This window comes from Palaemon carinicauda, chromosome 1, assembly GCF_036898095.1.
Source record: "Palaemon carinicauda isolate YSFRI2023 chromosome 1, ASM3689809v2, whole genome shotgun sequence".
Taxonomy (NCBI): Eukaryota; Metazoa; Arthropoda; class Malacostraca; order Decapoda; family Palaemonidae; genus Palaemon; species Palaemon carinicauda.
In genome coordinates, this window is record NC_090725.1 from 289,614,796 (window position 1) to 289,630,354 (window position 15,559).

The 15,559-nt window shown below is 39.5% G+C and overlaps 1 long non-coding RNA gene across 1 annotated transcript in view; it reads left to right on the forward strand.

Moving 5' to 3' along the window:
* Positions 1–10,092: 10,092 nt before the first annotated feature.
* Positions 10,093–15,559, forward strand: part of LOC137657705 (uncharacterized) — a 57,940-nt gene continuing 52,473 nt past the window's right edge. Inside the window, exon 1 of the long non-coding RNA XR_011047191.1 lies at positions 10,093–10,493. This is a non-coding gene — a long non-coding RNA (uncharacterized lncRNA). The remainder of the gene's footprint in view (positions 10,494–15,559) is intronic.

The window sequence follows — 15,559 nt, forward strand, 5'->3', positions numbered from 1 at the left end:
TCTCTCTCTCTCTCTCTCTCTCTCTCTCTCTCTCTCTCTCTCTCTCTCTCTCTCTCTCTCTCTCTCTCATTAACACACTTCTGGTTCTGATTTTCTGCCCTTTTTATGTGATTTTCATCATGGTAATGAATGTCATTATATTTAGATTTTGCTTGCAAGTACTTGGTGATTTTCCAAGAATCTCTCTCTCTCTCTCTCTCTCTCTCTCTCTCTCTCTCTCTCGTTCTTCTTTTTTTTCTGCCTTTTTAGGTGATTTTCATCACGGTAATGAATGTCATTTACAATTGGATTTTCTTTGCAATTACTTGATTTTCCAAGAATCTCTCTCTCTCTCTCTCTCTCTCTCTCTCTCTCTCTCTCTCTCTCTCTCTCTCTCTCTCTCTCTCATTAACACACCTCTGGTTCCTTATTTCTGCCTTTTTATGTGATTTTCATCATGGTAATGAATGTCGTTATATTTAGATTTTGCTTGCAAGTACTTGGTGATTTTCCAACAATCTCTCTCTCTCTCTCTCTCTCTCTCTCTCTCTCTCTCTCTCTCTCTCTCTCTCTCTCTCATTAACACTTTCTCTTGTTGCTTTTTTTCTGCCTTTGTAGGTGATTTTCATCATGGTAATGAATGTCATTTACAATTGGATTTTCTTTGCAATTACTCGATTTTCCAAGAATCTCTCTCTCTCTCTCTCTCTCTCTCTCTCTCTCTCTCTCTCTCTCTCTCTCTCTCTCTCCTGAGAAACGAGTGATTTTGGTAAATGTGATTTTAATCCATCCCATGTTAATCTCTAGCCTACTACTAATATTTTTTACTCATGAATTTATCGTGGAAATCAATCATGAAGTTTTGGTATATCGTTCAAAGTTTAAACCCTCATCTAGTTGAAGAAACTATTAGGAATTGAGTAACTGTCTTAAGGATCCCGTAAGATTGTTTGGCATGGCGGAAACGGGTCCCAACCAATGGGAGGGTAGATGAAAACACCTGTAGCTTGGGACTGCCTCTGATTGGCTGACAGTAGCTTGAAACTGCCTGTGATTGGCTGACAGTAGAACTTTATTCTGTGATGACACACTTACACTCCAGGTGAACCCTTGGCAGGTCCTGTTTCCAGGTATACTTTAAAACGGTAAGACTTTTTAATCATATTGCAGTGTTGATTTATCATTGATGCAATTGAATTAGGGGTAAATATAATTCGTTAATCCATTGATGAAAATGACGCTTGTTACACCAGGAGCATATGGCATATGCTATCATGTTACTGCTAAGAGATAAATTGTCAGGTGCCGGTATAGTGTGTGGCCTACCTTTCGAAGATAGCCTACGAAATTCTCTGTTTTATTAGGTGGCCTTACCTTACCTTGCCTTACCTTACCTTACCTTACCTTACCCTACCTTACCTTACCTTGCCTTACCCTACCTTACCTTACCTTGCCTTACCCTACCTTACCTATCCTTGCCTTACCTTACCCTACCTTACCCTACCCTACCTTACCTTACCTTACCTTACCCTACCTTACCTTACCTTGCCTTACCCTACCTTACCTTACCTTACCTTGCCTTACCCTACCTTACCTTACCTTACCTTGCCTTACCCTACCTTACCTTACCTTGCCTTACCCTACCTTACCTTACCTTACCTTGCCTTACCCTACCTTACCTTACCTTACCTTACCTTACCTACCTTACCCTACCTTACCTTACCTTACTAGCCAGGTAGGCCACATACTAAACCTGAATATAAGAAGGTAGGCCACATACTAAACCTGAATATAAGAAGGTTGGCCACATACTAAACCTGAATATAAGAAGGTTGGCCACATACTAAACCTGAATATGAGCAGGTAGGCCACATACTAAACCTGAATATAAGAAGGTTGGCCACATACTAAACCTGAATATGAGAAGGTAGGCCACATACTAAACCTGAATATGAGAAGGTAGGCCACATACTAAACCTGAATATAAGAAGGTTGGCCACATACTAAACCTGAATATGAGAAGGTAGGCCACATACTAAACCTGAATATAAGAAGGTTGGCCACATACTAAACCTGAATATGAGAAGGTAGGCCACATACTAAACCTGAATATGAGAAGGTAGGCCACATAACTAAACCTGAATATATGAAGGTAGGCCACATACTAAACCTGAATATAAGAAGGTAGGCCACATACTAAACCTGAATATAAGAAGGTAGGCCACATACTAAACCTGAATATAAGAAGGTAGGCCACATACTAAACCTGAATATAAGAAGGTAGGCCACATACTAAACCTGAATATAAGAAGGTAGGCCACATACTAAACCGGCACCAATTGTCATATAGAGAAAACATTTATTGGAAATTTCGTAAAACGTAATATTTATATTGGATTAAGGTGAATTAAAGACTTGAGTCAAATACTGATCTCAAATACTATGGTAATGTTTTAGAGTATATCCCATTTTATGGTGAGATGTTGCTAAGCTTTGTATGGAAGTAACAGTTGCAAATGTTGACTGGATACAAATTTTGGTTTAAAGTCTTCATGATTACAAACTTTGGATTTGAGTTTCCAAATAGGTCTTCTTCTTATTATTATTGTTATTATTATTTATTCATTATTATTAATTATTCTTGGTTATAACAATATAGAATTACAGTTTGTCCTTGGGGTTGCAGGACTTAATTAGAAACTGCATTTACTCCTAAGTGCTGCTTTCCTGGCCCTTCCACACAGGGAAGCCTGGCCCTTACAGAACCTCTGGATTTGTTTGTCGCATTCATTCTTAGGTATTTGGAGTATCACACAACGTATTCTTTGGCATTCTTTGTCCTATCCTCATGATCGAAGCACTTAGAAAGCCTCAAGATCACCAGTCTTTCGTATCTGTAGTGGGAACTTTATGCAACGTCTTGTGGCCGCATATCCGAAAGTTCTCGGCGTCAATGACCTCAGATGTCAGGATGCCTGAAAACTTTAAATCAATCAATCCGAAAGTTCTCTTACTTAAGAGTAGATACGCTATCTTGGTTCCAGTAATTTGAAACAACGTCTTGTGGCCGCATATCCGAAAGTTCTAGAACTTGAGAGTAGACTTGCGGTCTAGGTTCCAATAATTTGAAACGACGTCTTGGGGCTGCATATCCGAAAGTTCTAGAACTTCGTAGACGCGCTGTCTTGGCTCCAATAATTTGAAACAATCTGTAATTATTACTATTCTCTTGTCAACACAATTTATTGGTTACATGTGTAACAATTGGATATTTTGCACGTCTTTTCGAAAAAGCTAAATTGTTTTACTCATCGGGCACCGTACACTGCTGAAGTCTTTGAGCTTACAGTAATTTGCTTTTCCAATTGGTGTTTCAACTTTCCTAATGGTTATAATGATGACAATGCGTTTAATCATTGACAGGAAATACATTTGTTTTGGACCAGGTTGCATCCCTGTAATCAGTTATATTTTGCCAGTCATTTCAGCGTTTCCACTCGAAGTGCTTATTGTGTGAAACCCAGACAAACTTTTTTGTTCAATGAATAAATGGCCATAAAAGGACAGGTCTCTATTTCATAGGGTGATTGGTTGTGTGACGGCGCCGAGTAAGGGTGTGAACTCAAAGGCAGATTGGAAACGACTGAGTTATATTATTGTTGTTGTTGTTGGGGTATTAAAGCCAACACTTGTTGTTGGCACGGGCCTTTCCCTTGGTTGGCCCGTAGGATCATATTACAGTATTGTGGAACACACTCCTTATATACAAAACCTCAAGGCAACAGGACATAAGTTCACAAGACAGACAGTATTACAGAGGAAAAACCAGACACGAATTTTCATGTTCGTTTTAGTGCGAGGGAAGAGCGAAGATACAAGCATAATATATACAAAAGGAATTATGTACAATTGTGTGAAACACGGTTGGTACAGTTGTTAGCCTTGGACCACAAATTTAGTGGAGGACATGTCAGTTGTATGCGCAAGCGTATTTTTTAACGTTTAGTTTAAAAGCTTTTTTCTTGATCTTATCACACAGGGTTTCCTGCGCACTACAGAATCTATATCGATATTGTTCATTTACTGTTAAATCGTCACTGTCAAAGGACTCGTGAAATAAGAATCTTCAGTTTCCTCTTGAAAACCTTAATGTCTTCAATCATTCAAATGTTTTGTGGGAGCTTGTTATATAGTCCTGGGGCGCATATTTAAAGGCTATGGAGCGTAAAGTAGACATATAATCTAGGTTTCAGCAGTTTGAAGCCTTCTGTAACTATTCTCGTGTCGACACGATTTGTTGGCTGCGCAATATGTAGCAATTCTCTTAAGTATTTTGGACGCCCGGTTCTGATAACTTGGTGGGCTATTGTACATATTTTAAATTCAATTCTCGCTTGAATCGGCAGCCAGTGTAAATAGATTGGTATAGGGGTGATCCTTTCTCATGGTGGGACACCTTTTATCAGTCTTGCTGCTCTATTATGTTTTGTAATTTCGTAAGTTGCAATAGAGTTGCAGTAGCCAATTCTAGTAATAACATGGTTTAACACAAGTTTCTTTATAGAGTTTTCGTCCAGGTACTTTTTATTATAAACGCAATATTTCTTAGATGATAACCAGCAGTTTTTATTACATTATTTATTTGGACATTTAGAGATAGGTTACAGTCAAGAAATAGACTTAGATCTCGCACTTTACTAAATATCAGCACCGAGTCATTATTTATGTTCATTTGAATATCACCCATGTTTCTCTTGGCCACCACCATGAATTCAGTTTTGTCCTCCTTTAATTGTAGTTGTTTAAATGTTATCCATTCTCTAACACTATCAAGGATTAATTTCTACCAACTAAGTAGTCTTTTAGGTATTCGAAGGCTTGATCTTCAATGCCAATGGACCGTAGATCATTTAGTAGCAGTTCATGCACCACTGTATCAAAAGCAGCACTGAGATCGAGTAATATTAAAATACCACATTTATTTTCATCCATCATTTCGAGCATATCATTTACAACAGAGCAGATGGCTGTCTTCGTAGAGTATAGTTTTCTGTAAGCAGATGAGTGTCGGGCAAAGCTTCTATTACTTCTAAGTAGCTGACTAGTTGTTCAAGAATTACATATTCAAGCACTTTTGAGACAAAGGATAGATTTGAAATAGGTCTCTATGAGCTTAATTCCTGGTAGTCCAGTGCATTTTTCAGAACTGGTGTGACTACAGCCATTTTGTCAGATTTAGGAAACTTACATTCATAAATGCTTGCATTTGCTATTCTCGTAATTATTTCGGCTAGACTAGAAAAGTCTCTCTCTCCAATTACTTCTGATATTAGCATAGGATCGATCACGCAGTTTGGTTTCTTTGCTCTCTTGATAATACTGGTGATGTTATCTTGTGTTATGTTGTTAAATCGTATCAATTTTGTCTGTGTGCCGGGTGTATCATTAATCTGATGTTGAGTATTTGCAAATGACCTGGTTATATTTTCAATTTTGTTTTTAAAGAATACTAGAAAATTATTTGCTAGTTTCTGGTCACTGTATCCATCAGGTAGCTTCTTTTCTTTTACATTTCCCATTATACCATTCAGGGGACGATATAACTTATTTCTGTTGCTGCTTCGAGGATCTTTCTCTTATAGTATTCACTTTTTCCTTCTTAGTAGGTAGTTATATTGACGTGCAACAGTTTTGTATTTTACCCAAGTACATTAAATTTTTAATTTATTCCTCTTTTTTGTACGTAGTCTTTTTTTTTTTCTGATCAAAGTCTCCATCAAACTGCTGGTGTGGTTCCTGCGATTGGCTAACGATAAACGCAAGGATTTAACGTTTGCTGAAGTAGTCCCTTGTTACTTTTAAGCCGTTTAATTTTGATTTTATAAGTAATGGGAAGGATTTTCCGGTTATAATCATGTGTGGGAAGGCCAGATGGCTGCTCCTATCAGATATTTCTGAAATATATTACGGATTTTGTATGGTTATGATAGTTGAGGTAATTGCAGTGGGTCACGTATGGTATATGTGGCAGGTGCAGTGCGTGAACTTTTTTTAAGAACTATTGGGAAACCGTTCCAGTGATCGTGAAACTAAATAGTGATATTGAATATATTGTGAATTTCGGATGTTAAGCCTTTTTGACGTAGAGCCTGTAGGTCTATCTGCTTGATAGGAAAGTGCCACTGTTCCTTTGGTCGCTGTAACCTCACCATTCTTGTGAGGTAAGGATCGGGGGGGGGGGTGGAGTTCGAGAGCCTGTAGGTCTATCTGCTTGAGGAATTGGATATAAATGATAATGTTTTTTTGTGTTAGTTGAAATAGAGATGAGGCAAAGCTTTAGGTATGGAAATGGAGTAGCCACGAATACTTGTACTGTAATGGAAAAAAAAATGTCGAAAATTGTCAAAAACATGAAAATGTAAAATATTGTTAAAAAAGAAGTATGCTGATGGTGCTGGAGATTACAGAGACTTTGTTAGAAACTACATTCTACTGAGACTTTGTTAGAAACCACATTCTACCGAGACTTTGTTAGAAACCACATTCTACCGAGGCTTTGTTAGAAACCACATTCTACCGAGGCTTTGTTAGAAACCACATTCTACCGAGGCTTTGTTAGAAACTACATTCTACCGAGGCTTTGTTAGAAATTACATTCTACCGAGGCTTTGTTAGAAACTACATTCTACCGAGGCTTTGTTAGAAATTACATTCTACCGAGGCTTTGTTAGAAACCACATTCTACCGAGGCTTTGTTAGAAACTACATTCTACCGAGGCTTTGTTAGAAACTACATTCTACCGAGACTTTGTTAGAAACCACATTCTACCGAGACTTTGTTAGAAACCACATTCTACCGAGGCTTTGTTAGAAACCACATTCTACCGAGGCTTTGTTAGAAACCACATTCTACAGACTTTGTTAGAAACCACATTCTACCGAGGCTTTGTTAGAAACCACATTCTACCGAGACTTTGTTAGAAACCACATTCTACCGAGGCTTTGTTCGAAACCACATTCTACCGAGGCTTTGTTGGAAACCACATTCTACCGAGACTTTGTTAGAAACCACATTCTACCGAGGCTTTGTTCGAAACCACATTCTACCGAGGCTTTGTTGGAAACCACATTCTACCGAGGCTTTGTTGGAAACCACATTCTACCGAGGCTTTGTTGGAAACCACATTCTACCGAGACTTAGTTAGAAACCAGATTCTATCGAGACTTTGTTAGAAACCACATTCTACCGAGACTTTGTTAGAAACCACATTCTACCGAGGCTTTGTTAGAAACCACATTCTACCAAGGCTTTGTTAGAAACTACATTCTACAGACTTTGTTAGAAACCACATTCTACCGAGACTTTGTTAGAAACGACATTCTACAGACTTTGTTAGAAACGACATTCTACAGACTTTGTTAGAAACGACATTCTACAGACTTTGTTAGAAACGACATTCTACAGACTTTGTTAGAAACGACATTCTACAGACTTTGTTAGAAACGACATTCTACAGACTTTGTTAGAAACGACATTCTACAGACTTTGTTAGAAACGACATTCTACAGACTTTGTTAGAAACGACATTCTACAGACTTTGTTAGAAACGACATTCTACAGACTTTGTTAGAAACGACATTCTACAGACTTTGTTAGAAACGACATTCTACAGACTTTGTTAGAAACGACATTCTACAGACTTTGTTAGAAACGACATTCTACAGACTTTGTTAGAAACGACATTCTACAGACTTTGTTAGAAACGACATTCTACAGACTTTGTTAGAAACGACATTCTACAGACTTTGTTAGAAACGACATTCTACAGACTTTGTTAGAAACGACATTCTACAGACTTTGTTAGAAACGACATTCTACAGACTTTGTTAGAAACGACATTCTACAGACTTTGTTAGAAACGACATTCTACAGACTTTGTTAGAAACGACATTCTACAGACTTTGTTAGAAACGACATTCTACAGACTTTGTTAGAAACGACATTCTACAGACTTTGTTAGAAACGACATTCTACAGACTTTGTTAGAAACGACATTCTACAGACTTTGTTAGAAACGACATTCTACAGACTTTGTTAGAAACGACATTCTACAGACTTTGTTAGAAACGACATTCTACAGACTTTGTTAGAAACGACATTCTACAGACTTTGTTAGAAACGACATTCTACAGACTTTGTTAGAAACGACATTCTACAGACTTTGTTAGAAACGACATTCTACAGACTTTGTTAGAAACGACATTCTACAGACTTTGTTAGAAACGACATTCTACAGACTTTGTTAGAAACGACATTCTACAGACTTTGTTAGAAACGACATTCTACAGACTTTGTTAGAAACGACATTCTACAGACTTTGTTAGAAACGACATTCTACAGACTTTGTTAGAAACGACATTCTACAGACTTTGTTAGAAACGACATTCTACAGACTTTGTTAGAAACGACATTCTACAGACTTTGTTAGAAACGACATTCTACAGACTTTGTTAGAAACGACATTCTACAGACTTTGTTAGAAACGACATTCTACAGACTTTGTTAGAAACGACATTCTACAGACTTTGTTAGAAACGACATTCTACAGACTTTGTTAGAAACGACATTCTACAGACTTTGTTAGAAACGACATTCTACAGACTTTGTTAGAAACGACATTCTACAGACTTTGTTAGAAACGACATTCTACAGACTTTGTTAGAAACGACATTCTACAGACTTTGTTAGAAACGACATTCTACAGACTTTGTTAGAAACGACATTCTACAGACTTTGTTAGAAACGACATTCTACAGACTTTGTTAGAAACGACATTCTACAGACTTTGTTAGAAACGACATTCTACAGACTTTGTTAGAAACGACATTCTACAGACTTTGTTAGAAACGACATTCTACAGACTTTGTTAGAAACGACATTCTACAGACTTTGTTAGAAACGACATTCTACAGACTTTGTTAGAAACGACATTCTACAGACTTTGTTAGAAACGACATTCTACAGACTTTGTTAGAAACGACATTCTACAGACTTTGTTAGAAACGACATTCTACAGACTTTGTTAGAAACGACATTCTACAGACTTTGTTAGAAACGACATTCTACAGACTTTGTTAGAAACGACATTCTACAGACTTTGTTAGAAACGACATTCTACAGACTTTGTTAGAAACGACATTCTACAGACTTTGTTAGAAACGACATTCTACAGACTTTGTTAGAAACGACATTCTACAGACTTTGTTAGAAACGACATTCTACAGACTTTGTTAGAAACGACATTCTACAGACTTTGTTAGAAACGACATTCTACAGACTTTGTTAGAAACGACATTCTACAGACTTTGTTAGAAACGACATTCTACAGACTTTGTTAGAAACGACATTCTACAGACTTTGTTAGAAACGACATTCTACAGACTTTGTTAGAAACGACATTCTACAGACTTTGTTAGAAACGACATTCTACAGACTTTGTTAGAAACGACATTCTACAGACTTTGTTAGAAACGACATTCCCGTCGTTAAGAATTTTTTTTTTTTTTTTTTTTTTTTTTTTTTTTTGACAGCTGTAGAGAAGTGTTACAATAAGTAACTAGTTTATCAATATCATTTTATTATTTTATTAATGTACGAGTTGGTCTTACTGAGCACTTAAGTTTCATTCCTGCAGCGACCAGGTTGTGGAATCAGTGGCACTTAAGTTCAAACTCGCAGAAAATGTTTTTAGGTTGAACAGGCTTACATAAGTCCTTTTATAGTTTATATATATCAAATATATGTTTTAGTGTTAATGTTTTTAAAATATTTTATTTTTATTTTCATTACTTATATAGTTTTATTTATTCCCTTATTTCCTTTCTTCACTGGACTATTTTTCCCTGTTGGAACCCTTGGGTTTTACATCATCTTGCTTTTCCAATTATGGTTGTTGCATAGCTAGTAATAGTAATAATAATTATAGAATTTGGCTTGTCAAGTACATATTTATGTTAATCAAAATGATTTCTTTTAATTATAGCGTTAGTACATTTATAAAATATGAGATTGCTGTTATCTTTTGTAATGACGACTGTTTATTTTCAGGTCTTGTAAGATGCAGGCTTAACCAACCTCTTGGCATGTGAATGGGTGTCAGCGCATGGCAGTGTAGCCAGAAATCATAAATCTACTTTACGGCTGTTGTCGCCTGATTGGTAACGTCTCTGCCTGATGTTTGCCAAACGGGGGATCGAGTCTCGCTCAGACTCCTTAGTGTCTGCAACCTTACCATCATTGTGAGCCAAGGCTGGCGTGTTTGGGGGGAGCCTTTAGGTCTATCTGCTGAGTTATCAGCAGCCATTGCCTGGCCATCCCTGGTCCTAGCTTGGGTGGAGAGGGGGCTTGGGCGCTGATCATATATGGTCAGTCTCTAGGGCATTGTCCTGCTTGCCAGGGCAATGTCACTGTCCCTTGCCTCTACCATTCATGAGCGACCTTTAAATTTTTAACGGTGAGTTGACTACCTTAAGACAGTAGTGGTGGTTCCCAAGGAGACATAAAATGAATTTAGATAGTTAAAACCTCTTTAAATACAGTTGAAATCACTATCATCAGGTTTTTCAATATTTCTATTTCAAATAGATATCATTTTATGTCTTCTGTGGTGGCTTCTGCATGCGGAAACCTGGCGGTGGTACATATTAAAGGATTTCGGGTCCTTTAATGTAACGGCAGCATGTGGCACCACTACTCTTTGAGGTAGCTTTTACTTTTGTTTTTGTAATCACAACATCTTTAAGAGATTCAGTACAGTAAAGTGGCCATATACAAACTGTTTATGCTATCGATTAGCAATGTTACGTGATTGTTGCAAGGATCCAGAATTAGTGAAGATTATATAAAAGATTTGTCATTTTCAGATTTCAGTTTGATTTGACATTCTAAAGGTTAACAATAGTTGTATTTAATGAAAAATTAGAATGAACATATTTTTTTAAGAAACAATGGGTTTTAAGGCAGTTGCCTTAAAGAGAGAATTATATTGTGCAATGGGTTTTTAGACATTTACCTTAAATACAAAAATATATTGTGCAATGGGTTTTCAAACAGTTACCTTAAAGAAAAAAAATGTATTGTGCAATGGGGTTTTTGGCGGTTGCCTTAAAAAAGGGATTTTGACAAAGGAAAAATCTATTTCTGGGTCGACCTGTGACGCCCGGTGAAAAGGGTCCTTCCTTACATTTTTCTGATATAAATACTTCCAAATATACCAGAGAAAGTTAAAGTATGGAATGCAGAGGTTACTACCCTCGCGCAAACACCCAGTGGGCGTCGTTTATAAAGCCGGGGCGTGTGAAAACCACTATTCACAGGCTGTCTTCCATTTAGATCATTCCTTCATCAAAGGGAAGGGCCGTAACAGAGGCCCTATCTACCTTACCTGAACTACTCAACCTGGGTTTACTTTTAGGCGTTTATTTCTCACCCTCCATCAGCCACTAAGAGTCTGTTCAGGCGGGCCTTGATGTGTGAAAATAATTTCTTTCCAGTTAATTTTTTGCTCTGCATCTTTTCAGTTATTCGCTAGCATTTGTACTGTATTCAGGCTTAATAGTTTTCAGATAACTATTATAACACTTTCCAAAAAGATAAGTATTCAGGTTTTTCTTGAAAACTGCCACATTTTTGCTATTCTTGACCTTATGTGGAAGGTCGTTGAAGTGTCTCGGTGGGGTATAACAAAACGTTCTTCCTCTTATTGCATGATTCACACTAATTTCGAATAGTCTATATGGGTCGTCAGCATGTCTAACTCTTACAGCAGCGCTAGTAGCTTGAGGGTAGGGGACCCAGCAATCACGAAGATAGTTAGGCTTATCACTTGTAAGTGCTTTGTGAGTCAACAAACAAATCTTAAATTCAATTCTAGCCTTAACAGGTAACCAATGTAGATCGATAAGTGCAGGAGTTATTCTCTCCCGAGGTTTAATGCCTTTTACCAGTCTAGCCGCCCGGTTTTGCGCATTTTGAAGCTTTCTTAGTAGTGTATTGGGCAATTTATAGTACAGAGAATTGCAATAATCAAGCCTTGATCACTAAAATTTTTGTACTACCCTTTGTTAAATATTTTCTAATAAATGCTATGTTTCTCAGGTGATAGTTACAGTCTTTCACTGTGTTCACTATTTGATCCCTCATTGACAAATTACGATCTATCAGTACACCCAAATTTTTCACAACAGGCACAATCCTAACATGAGTGTCACCAATTTTTATATTTTGAAATAACTGGTAATTCTTCAAAGCCACCTTTGTGCCAAAAAACATACATTCTGTTTTATCATCATTAAATTTAAGCTTTTTCCTTTGCATCCATGTTTTTATTTCAGTCATTATCTCATCAATTTTCTTCTTTGTATCTTGTGTTGTTGAAATGGAAAGGTAGAACTGAGTATCATCTGCATATAGTTTAAAGCCCACTTTTTGTTTTTTCAAGATGTGTGATAGCTTGATAGTATATATGTTGAACAAGATAGGGCCCAGAACTCTACCCTGTGGTACATCTTTCGTAAGAATTTCACTGGATCGGTTTCCAGAAACTTCTACAATAGCCTTCCTGTTCATTAAGTAGCTTCGCAAAAATTCCAGTTCTTCCTCAGTCACTCCAATGGAATTTAAATCGTCAAGTAAGCACTCGTGCACAGCAGTATCGAAGGCAGAACTAAGATCTAACATAATTAAAATTCCACACTTTCCCTCATCAAGAAGACCTATCCTATCATTCATTATTGAGCATAAGGTAGTTTCTGTAGTGATAAGCTCTGTAGGCCGATTGATTTTCTGGGAATACTTGTAACTCATCAATATGCGCCCATAATTGCTCACTTAGGGGATTTTGACGAAGGAAAAATCTATTTCTGGGCGAGAGACTCTGTTGCAAACAGGTCTACCTGGACACCCGGGACATGAGATAAGATCCATTTAAATGATTGTTGATCCAGTGACCATTCGACTCCAGCAGAGTTCTCCTTGAAAGTGCGTCCGCCACTACATTCCGCACCCCCGTTAGATGGACTGCTGACTGATGCCGCTGGTTCGATGCTGCCATGGAAAATATTGCTAACATGACGTGATTTATGTGGGCTGACTTGCAGCCTCCTCTGTTTATGCAGTGGACTATGACTGCACTCTAGAACTAGTCTGATATGTTGGTTCTTGGCTGGGGTCAGTCGTTTTAGAGTAAGGAATACCGCCATGGCCTCTTGGACATTGATATGGAGTTGCCGGAATACAGTCGACCATAGTCCCTGGACCTTCCTGTGCTGGGAGTATCCCCCCCCCCCAACCTGTTAAGGAGGCGTCTGTGTTAATGAAGAGTCCTGGGGCCGGATATTGTAAAGGGACTGACTTTGCCAGACTTTTGACCTTTGTCCATGGCCGAAGTCTCTTTCTCAGAATTGGTGGAAGTCGAGCTCTTTTGTTTCGATACTTCCCGGTTGCCCTGGAGCGCCATAATCGGTTTGTCTTTCAGTTTGGCCTTCAGAACAGAATCTGTCACGGAGGCGAACTGCAAGGAGCCCAGGATTCTCTCTTGATTTCTCCTGGACGTCAATTTGTCCCTGAGAAAACGTTTTGTGTTCTTTGCTATTTCCGCCCTCTTGGCCTTCGGGAGACATAGTCTATGGGAACGTAGATCCCATTGTAACCCCAGCCATTGAAACTTGGTCTCCAGGACCAGGCGGGATTTTTCGAAGTTGACCTGGAACCCCAACTGTCGAAGGAAGTTTAACACACTGTTTGTTGCCGTGAGGCAGTTCTCGACGTTGTCTGACCAGATGAGCCAGTCGTCCAGGTAAGCTACTTTTTGAATTCCCTGGGTTCTTAGTTCTTGAATTACTGTCTCTGCCAGTTTGGTGAAGATTCTGGGCGCTATGTTGAGCCTGAATGGCATTACTTTGAATGCATAAGCTTGGCTGCCTAGTTTGAAGCCTAGGAAAGGATGAAAATGCCTTGCTATCGGAACTTGATAGTAGGCATCTGTAAGATCTATAGAGGTGGTGACGGCCCCACGGTGAAGTAAAGTCCGCACCTGAGAGACGGTTAACATGTGGAACTTGTCGCATCGAATATAAGAAATCAGACGGGACAGGTCCAGGATTACTCTTCGCTTGTCTGGAGTCTTTCTTTGGCACGCTGAACAAGCGACCTTGAAATTTTGTGATGAACCCTTTTGATTGCGTTCTTCTGCAATAGATCGTCTGCATATGAGACTAGCTCCTTCATTGGAAGTTGATGGAAACTGGTTGGTGGAGGGGGCCCTTCTATCCAACTCCACCCTAGACCTATGGAAATTATGTTGAAAGCCCAATTGCTGAACTTCCAACAATTCCGAAAGACGTAAAGTCTTCCCCCTACCCGAGGAACTTCAATGGGTCGTTGATGATTTGCCTCCTCGGCCTCCGCGGAATCCTTTGCCTCGGGTGAAAGCCCTTCCGCTACCCCTGTAACGAAAGGCACCTCTGGCACCTGAGCCTGTGGCGCGTTGGTAACCCTGGAAGGCACCTTGGGTTTTGTAGGCGGGATTAAAGGCAGGAGAGGTAGCATACGAGGTCGTTGCTACCTGAGCCTGAGGGACCAACACATATTGCTGTTGAGGATGTCCCTTCAAAGTAGAAGGCTGGCTACCTTGCGACACTGGAATGGTTTGAACCAACTGAAGTGGTTGCTGATTTTGAGAGTAATGGAAGGGCCTCAACCTCTTCCTGCCTCGAGCAGGGGTGCCAGCTAGCTCAAACTTTAGCTTGGGGACTAGGCCGCACCTAACCTTGAGGCTTTGGTTTACCCTGGCAGCCTCGCTGAGGACTTTGTTAACTAGGTCCTCCGGGAACAAATCAGGACCCCAGACCGGGCCTTTAATGAGCCTGTTAGGCTCATGTCTGATGGTAGCTTCAGACAAGACATGTCTCCGGCAACGAAGTCTGGCTGCGAGGAAGTCGTATGCATCAGCCAGCAGAGTCTGAAGTATAGATTTAGTCAAAACCTTAAAGAGGTGTTCCTCCTCATACATGATGGAGGTCATCTCAGCCATAGTAGCTGAATTAATAGACCTGCTGAGCCTGCACCGAACTTCGAACTCGAGGCGGATCAACGACTCCGGAAGCCTGGGGAGACGCTCGCTGAACTGTGTGGAGGCACAGTCAGCGCTCAGTTTGCCCGTCGTGAAGGTGGCCGGGTCGTTATGCCAACACTCGTGGTCTCCTGGGAGGCTACGGTAACGGTTTGTCCTCCTTGATGGCCTGATGGGCTAGGTCCATCATCTTGGTGACGCACGGAGTGGGGGTTTGCTCATCTACCACGAACATTGTGTAGGAGCTCTTGTGGGGTGTGAGCATACTGTTCACACATTCCCACTCATTCAGTGTTCGAACCCAGGTAGACTGGGCTTGCTCCTTCGGGTAGATTACCGTCTCCTTGGGAACTTTGTCTAGCCGAACGAGAGCTTCCTCGGTCAAACGAGCAAAACCGGGGAAGGGGAAATGGAGGCGTGCGGGTAGAACTCGAAGTCCTCGATTGGCT